Raw genomic sequence first — 9243 nt, 5'->3', positions numbered from 1 at the left:
GGATACGATGATTTAAATCAGCCCCAAAAATTCATTCAAAGAACACTTATCTTCACCAAGTGACGTGATGACTCCAACCAAGAGACAAACCTTTTCACCAACAAGCATGGTGAATTAAAAAGAGGAAATGAAGATATAGAGGTCTTTTCCAAGCATTGTGATTATTCAAAGAATAAAGAAAAGGGATCAACTTAGTTCTTGCAAGGCTATGTCTCTCCTGTTCAAAGGACATGTGATGGTTCCCAAACATTGTGTCCTCTCATTAAAGGGCATGAAGTTACCAGATTTGAAGCCAAGAGGTTAAACATATCGTGTGAATCATCTATTGGAGGAAAACATAAGGATTTAATCCTTCCTACATCAAGAAGGTCTTTAATGAGAAACTACTTTGATTTGAGGACAAATCGCCTAAAAGAAGGGGATGATGATACGATCCAAACTAGCTCCAACTTTCTCCATGACTTGAACACGCCATGGATGTTCTTCAAAACTGTTTCTAAGGGTGTTCTTCATTACCCTATCTTATACTATATCATTTATACATTCTATTCTATCATAAGCATGCATTCATATGTTAGTATAAATTATCATATTATTATTTCCATCAGATGCTTATTTGATCATGTTTTTCATATTATTCAAATATATGCTATGATTACATATCATTTCTTAGGATATTATTATTACATGTTTCCATTTATCATTTATGAATACCATGTTATATGATATTCATGCATACAACATATACCCATATCTTTATGATTGATACACAATGTTATAAGCATGTTAGGATAGTCTTATAATCATATTAAGCATGATTATCATATATACATCAAGGCAGCATCATTATAAATCATTTCATTAGTTCATATGCATTCATATTAGCTCTTAAGCTTCATGCATTATCTTACACATATTTTGAGATGATATAATTAGCTCATGACCTTCAAACATAGCTCACATCACCATAATCATACATGGCAGCAAGGAATTTATCTCATAACATCTCAATATCATGGACTTACCTTGTTTCCTTGCACATATAGGTACATTGGAGTATGATGCACAATGAGGCAGCTTGGTAGAGTATTTGGACGTCATATGCTGCTCACAAACAACTCACAAATATCATGGCAGCTCGTGGAACACTGAGGAAAGCTCAACTTAGCTAGAGGAGCTGGCATGTAGCTGAACTTAGCTAGAGGAGAGCTTTCGACCAAAGTGCAGAAAAGTGGACTAAAGGTAGCTGGAAGTAGCTGGGAGAGTAGCTGAGGAGCTGAGAAGACCAAAGCTAACTAGTTTGAGTTTATCAAGCTATAACTCACATAGTTAGCTACAAAGACACTCATGTAGCTTACCTTGAAGCTAGTTCATCTCTAGGCTACCCAATGGATGCCATGTCATCTAGATACACGTTGGAAACCAATTCACGCCTAGTTGTTGCCTATCTTAATTCCATGGACTTCAAGACATCATCCTATGGTTGCAACCTCATCAAAGCATAGCAAGAAGACCCATGTGAATTCATGTAGGCTGCCATGTGCATCATTCAAGCATGTGCCTTGCATGTGGTTCATTTAGGCACCAAGATGAAGAGTTCTCTCCCTATTCGACCAAGCATTATCTCTCATACAAATTGGCGCCAACTTGAAGAGATACAAGAACTATTCGGCCGAGGGATATTTCCCTCCATTTAAACCGAACCATCATCTCTATTTGTAATTAAATTATGTCTCTATAGGAAGGCACAAGGCTGGCTGAATACTCTTGTAACCATTCGGCCATGTCTCTCTATTTCCTATAAATAGGAACGCATTCATCATTTGTAAACAGACCTTTTATTTTAATTAAAGTGAGATTATTCTCTTCCTTAAGTCCTGGTGACTTTTTATCGACTTATCAAGTATATTTTATACTTGTGGCGTCAACCCATTCTCTTTTCACCTTGATACTTCTGGTTCCTAGTTCTTTATAACTAGTGGGTCAAAGTACTTCATACCACCCCTTAAAGAAGCAATATAAAGTCTGGGTCTTTGCTCTATATAACATTGGTTCTTCTTTGAGTCTTCTTTAAGATACTATCCTCACAACCACCCCTTTGTTTCATAAACCATAACCATAGCCATATAAACCATCTTCCACTTCCATCTCTCAATTAAATAGCCCACCTAATCATCCATACGTTTACCACCCTTAACCATTCTGTTTTGAGCCGTTCACTTTGCAGGTTGTTTTGCTTCCTTCCTAGATCCACAATCATTTGTTAAGGCATCAGAAGAGCCTTACATCAAGCGGTAATCAGAGCTTTGGTGGAAGAAGCAACGTGCAACAACAACAAAAAGAAAAATACAAAAAGAAGTGTAAGTGAAGTGCAAAGTCAAAGAAATCAAGAAAAATCAGAAAACAAATTTCCAGCACTCAAAAAGAAGAAAAGCAAAGAAAAGAAAGAAAGAAAGTTGAAGCACTCATAAAAAATTCTCATCACCAAGCCATTCAAGTAAGCCTTTAAAATTGATTGTGGTGATAGAAGGTTGTGAAGTGACTTGTGTAAGTAACCCTTTTTATTCTTTTCTTTCTATTTCTAAGCCACCATTTCATTATATTTGTTTTCCCTTCCTAGTAACCCTTTTACAGCCGACGCCAAACAAGTAGAAATTTACTTGATATAGTCTTGAGTAAAGTTCTCTAGAACTTGAGACAAGAGAATTGAGAGGAAAAAGGTTGGAGAGTGTGTGAGATCAGAAGAGGACAAGTAAAAGCCATTAAGTCCTAGAGTGCAAACACAAGTGGATTGAGTGACATTGAAGTTTCCTTAGAGTGACTCGTGAGGCTTTGTGAGAGTACATTCTGGTAAGGTCCTACACACATCTCGTTTTTCTTTATTTGCTAACATGACTCTTCCATCCAACATCTTTGTAGTCAAAAGGACTTTGAACATTCAAAGTCAAGAAGATGAACAGAGACAAAATATCTTCCATACAAAATATCACATGGGAGATAAAGTTTGCGTGGTGATCATTGATGGAAGAAGTTGTACAAACGTAGCAAGTACTCACATGGTGGAAAAGTTGGGTCTAACGACTTCCAAGCATCCTCATCCTTACAAACTTCAGTGGCTCAATGATTTGGGGGAAGCCAAGGTAACCAAACAAGTTATTGTTCCTTTTTCAATTGGAAGATACAATGATGAAGTCCTTTGTGACGTGGTGCCCATGAGTGCAAGCCACATTATATTAGGACGTCCTTGGCAGTTTGACAAGAAGGCTACCCATGATGGATTTTCTAACAAGTACTCTTTCCAACATCAAGGAAAGAAAATCATATTGGCGCCTATGCTTCCAAATCAAGTACATGAATGTCAGGTTACCCTCAAATCACGTATAGAGGAATAGGAGAAAGCTAAAGCCATGAAGAAAGTGGAAAGTGAATTTTTGCATGAGAAAAGAGTGGAGAGAGTTGAAAATGAACAAAATGAAATGATTGAATATGGGAGCATAGAGAAAAAGAAAAATGAGGGTGAAGAACATATTTTATCTAATCCTACTCCTATTCTTTCTTTTTACGTGTAGGACAATCTAATAGACATGTCACTTCAAGTTGAAGATTCAAGAAACATGACTTTTGAAGAATCAATAGACGTGACTTTTGGTGATCCACAAGATATGTCCTTTGACATTTCAAAGGATGTACCTCTTGAAATTCAAAATAATGAGCCAATTGAATTACCAAGAGTTGACATCATTCAGACTCCAAGTACACTGCACATATTGAAGGGATTTCAGCAACCAATGGAATTTTTCATCATAAAGCAACCAACACCCATTAAACATTCTCCATGGTTTGTTATTTCCATTCATATTGTTAATAGTTTTTCATTTACTAACTTTGATTTGTTTTGCAGCAACTTGTTTCATCCTTATGGTGAAGAAATCATGCCAACCTTCAAGGCAATCATTTGGAGAGGCACAATGGTGAAAGGATACGATGGTTTAAATCAGCCCCAAAAAGTCATTCAAAGAACACTTATCTTCACCAAGTGACGTGATGACTCCAACCAAGAGACAAACCTTTTCACCAACAAGCATGGTGAATTAAAAAGAGGAAATGAAGATATAGAGGTCCTTTCCAAGCATTGTGATTATTCAAAGAATAAAGAAAATGGATCAAGTTGGTTCTTGCAAAGCTATATCTCTCCTGTTCAAAGGACATGTGATGGTTCCCAAACATTGTGTCCTCTCATTAAAGGGCGTGAAGTTACCAGATTTGAAGCCAAAAGGTTGAACATATCGTGTGAATCATCTATTGGAGGAAAACATAAGGATTCAATCCTTCCTACATCAAGAAGGTCTTTAATGAGAAACTAATTTGATTTGAGGACAAATCGCCTAAAAGAAGGGGATGATGATACGATCCAAACTAGCTCCAACTTTCTCCATGACTTGAACACACCATGGATGTTCTTCAAAGCTGTTTCTAAGGGATTTGTTCATTACCCTATCTTATACTATATCATTTATACATTCTATTCTATCATAAGCATGTATTCACATGTTAGTATAAATTATCATATTATTATTTCCATCATATGCTTATTTGATCATGTATGCTATGATTACATATCATTTCTTAGGATATTATTATTACATGTTTCCATTTATCATTTATGAATACCATGTTATATGATATTCATGCATACAACATATACCCATATCTTTATGATTGATACACAATGTTATAAGCATGTTAGGATAGTCTTATAATCATATTAAGCATGATTATCATATATACATCAAGGCAGCATCATTATAAATCATTTCATTAGTTCATATGCATTCATATTAGCTCTTAAGCTTCATGCATTATCTTACACATATTTTGAGATGATATAATTAGCTCATGACCTTCAAACATAGCTCACATCAGCATAATCATACATGGCACCCAGGTATTTAGCTCATAACATCTCAATATCATGGACTTACCTTGTTTCCTTGCACATAGAGGTACATTGGAGTGTGATGCATGATGAGGCAGCTTGGTAGAGTATTTGGACGTCATATGCAGCTCATAAACAACTCACAAATATCATGGCAGCTCGTGGAACACTAAGGAAAGCTCAACTTAGCTAGAGGAGCTGGCATGTAGCTGAACTTAGCTGGAGGAGAGCTTTTGACCAAAGTGTTGAAAAGTGGACTAAAGGTAGCAGGAAGTAGCTGGGAGAGTAGCTGAGGAGCTGAGAAGACCAAAGCTAATTAGTTTGAGTTTATCAAGCTATAACTCACATAGTTAGCTACCAAGACACTCATCTAGCTTACCTTGAAGCTAGTTCATCTCTAGGCTGCCCAATGGATGCCATGTCATCTAGATACACGTTGGAAGCCAATTCACGCCTAGTTGTTGCCTATCTTCATTCCATGGACTTCAAGACATCATCCTATGGTTGCAACCTCATCAAAGCAGAGCAAGAAGACCCATGTGCATTCATGTAGGCTGCCATGTGCATCATTCAAGTATGTGCCTTGCATGTGGGTTCATTTAGGCGCCAAGATGAAGAGTTCTCTCCCTATTCGGCCAAGCATTATCTCTCATACAAATTGGCGCCAACTTGAAGAGATACAAGAACTATTCGGCCAAGGGATATTTCCCTCCATTTAAACTGAACCATCATCTCTATTTGTAATTAAATTATGTCTCTATAGGAAGGCACAAGGCTGGCTGAATACTCTTGTAACCATTCGGCCATGTCTCTCTATTTCCTATAAATAGGAAAGCATTCATCATTTGTAAACAGACCTTTTGTTTTAATTAAAGCGAGATTATTCTCTTCCTTAAGTCCTGGAGACTTTTTATCGACTTATCAAGTATAATTTATACTTGTGGCGTCAACCCCTTCTCTTTTCACCTTGATACTTCTGGTTCCTAGTTCTTTATAACTAGTGGGTCAAAGTACTTCATACCACCCCTTAAAGAAGCAATATAAAGTCTGGGTCTTTGCTCTATATAGCATTGGTTCTTCTTTGAGTCTTCTTTAAGATATTATCCTCACAACCACCCCTTTGTTTCATAAACCATAACCATAGCCATATAAACCATCTTCCGCTTCTATCTCTCAATTAAATAGCCCACCTAATCACCCATACGTTTACCACCCTTAACTATTCTGTTTTGAGCCGTTCACTTTGCAGGTTGTTTTTCTTCCTTCCTAGATCCACAATCATTTGTTAAGGCATCAGAAGAGCCTTACATCAGGCAAGGTTAAAGAGAATTTCCCTCACATGAGTGAAGATAAACAATTATGATCAGGTATAATTTATTTGAAGAACTAGATCTAATTAAGAACAATAAGAGATGTTCTAAATGCAAGAAATTGTTTGTTCTCAAATTAAATTAAAATATTAAATTCATCAAAAGAGAGGACAAAAAACCCATGCAATGAGTCTTTCATGAAAAATGACTCATTAACCAGGAAGTGGTTCCAGGTTCCAGATTCTATATTCAATCTATGAAAAGATCAGAAAGGGCCAAATACATGATCCACAAGAATATATATATATATATATATATATATGTGTGTGTGTGTGTGTGTGTGTGTGTGTGTGTGTGTGTGTGTGTGTGTGTGTGTGTGTGTGTGTGTGTGTGTGTGTGTGTGTGTGTGTGTGTGTGTGTGTGTGTGTGTGTGTGTGTGTGTGTGTGTGTGTGTGTGTGTGTGTGTGTGTGTGTGTGTGTGTGTGTGTGTGTGTGTGTGTGTGTGTGTGTGTGTGTGTGTGTGTGTGTGTGTGTGTGTGTGTGTGTGTGTGTTGTGTGTGTGTGTGTGTGTGTGTGTGTGTGTGTGTGTGTGTGTGTGTGTGTGTGTGAAAACAGATTCAAATATGTGTGTGTGTGTGTGTGTGTGTGTGTGTGTGTGTGTGAAAACAGATTCAAGATCGAGAATGAAAACAGATTCAAGATCAAGGATGAAAACATGATCTTTTATTAAAAATGCTTTTATAATTAGATTGAAATATATTCATATTAATAGTAAAAATATCTAATTGTGACATGAGAGCTTTTATAAATGGGAGAGTTGAGAGGCAACTTTGAAATTGAATAGATTTGAAATACTATAAGTAAAGAAATTAAATAAATTGAAAATCCAATAGAATTAAATTAAATTAAATTTTATTCTTTATTCAATTTATAATTGACTTTATTTTTTATGATATGATTAAATATTCTATATTTTAAATAATAAAAATAACTTAAAATGTTATATAATGATTATTAATTTTTAGTAATTTAAATATTTGTCTAGTTAAAAAATTATAAAAAATAAAATTTTATCAAATAATAAAAACTATGATAAAATAAAATTTAATCATTATATTTTAAATAATAAAAACTATTATAAAATAAAAATAAAAAATAATATCAAATTATAATATACGACTTAAAAATCAACTAAATAACTCAATAATATTCATTTATTGTCTGCATCAAAGAATGTTGAGGATCAAAGGGGTGATACATAATATATATCTCCATTAATGACTTAAATTTAAGTAACAACAAATGCCAAACCATAAAACCTAGAGATGGAAAATGAGTGATTCGAATCGGGTTCAGGTCAGATTATTTCGAGTTAGCTTATTTTAGGTTTAGACTTGATTTGGGTCGGGTTTAATTCAAGTTAGATCATTTCGGATTCAGATTTAGTTCGAGTCTATGATAAGTCAAGTCGGATCGGGTATTGAGTCAGGTCAATATCAGATTGGTTGATTTTCGAGTCAGTCATTATTATATTGGTTGGTTTTTGGGTCAAGTTAATATCAGATCAATTGTTTTCGGTTCAGGTCAACCTTGGATCTTCGAGTCAACTGGGATTGAGTTTTATATAAGTCAAATTATGTATATATAGAATTATTAATATATTCTTGTAAAAAAATGTATCTTTTTTTCAATGTTATCATTTATACTCAATTTTATTCAAATTTAATAATCCTTTAAGTATGATAATTTAACCTAAACTCGACCCATGAGGCGTGTTAGAATTTGTGATATTTTTCTTATTGATCAAATCCAAAAAAATTGAAGTGTGACATATTTGATAAAAAAATAAAATTTTCAATTATAAATTTTTTTATCAATTAAAATTTTAAACTAGATGTTTAGTTATAAATATAATATTTTTATTGAATTTTTAAAAATAACATAATATTATATTTGAATGGATATTAGTTTAAATATTTTTTATATATGATATTATATTCTCAATAGTATTTTAATTTTAAATTTTAAAAAAATTAATTATTTTTTTGTTGTAAAAAAATAATTTATTTTTATATTGAATTTAAGTAATTGTATTCTCTTATATATATATATGTATGAAGGAATTAAAGTGATTTAAAAATTAATTTGATAGTTTTGAAAAGTTATTTAATTGATTTCAAAGTAAAATTGTTAGGATTGATGAAACTCAATTGAACAACCGAATAATTGCCAAGAAGGGTGAATTGGTCAATTGAAAATTTTGGGTATAGAGGAGAAAGGATAGGAAAATTTGCACAAAGATTTATAGTGGTTCGACTTCTAAACCAAGTCTACATCCACTACCTTAGCTCCATACTAAGGATTTTCTAACAAATTCACTAATTTGTTCTTTCTTTTTCTAGGCTCAAGAACAACCTTTACAAAACCCTTAGATTTTTCAATGGCTAAACTAAAACCACTCCCTTTTTACAAGGTTAAAAGAAGTAAACAAGAAAACCTCTCAAAGGTAAATGTTTACAATATTTAAACTCACAAGAAAACCAATTAAAAGATCTGTAATGAGCTCAAACACACTTAAGTACAAGAGAAAAGGAAAGATAAAGAGTGAAAGAGCTTTTCTCTTGATCTCTATTGCTTGGATAGGTGTTGTAACCTTCTTCAAGTGTCCTCAACTTATTTTATATGTTGAAATGAGTTTGTGGTTGTTTCTAGCCATTGGGGGTTTTTGGAGCCGTTGGGGATTAATTTTCTGCAAAATAAAACTACTCAGGACAGGGAGTATCAATACTCTTTTAATGAGTATATGTACTACCTTTGTAATATTTAAATAAACTAGCCGTTAAAGATCGTTGGGCTTGACCATTATCGATACTATGCTCATGGTATCGATACCACTGTGTAAAGTAGTATCGGTACCTATTTTGCATTCTGGAATTTGAGCAATTTGGAAAACAATAGGTAGTATTGGTACTACATAGAGAGTTTCGATACTTCTCT

Source organism: Hibiscus syriacus, unplaced genomic scaffold (assembly GCF_006381635.1).
Source record: "Hibiscus syriacus cultivar Baekdansim isolate YM2019G1 unplaced genomic scaffold, ASM638163v2 tig00110009_pilon, whole genome shotgun sequence".
Taxonomy (NCBI): domain Eukaryota; kingdom Viridiplantae; phylum Streptophyta; class Magnoliopsida; order Malvales; family Malvaceae; genus Hibiscus; species Hibiscus syriacus.
The sequence above is the reverse complement of the archived record's forward strand: the minus strand, read 5'-3'. Positions refer to the sequence as shown.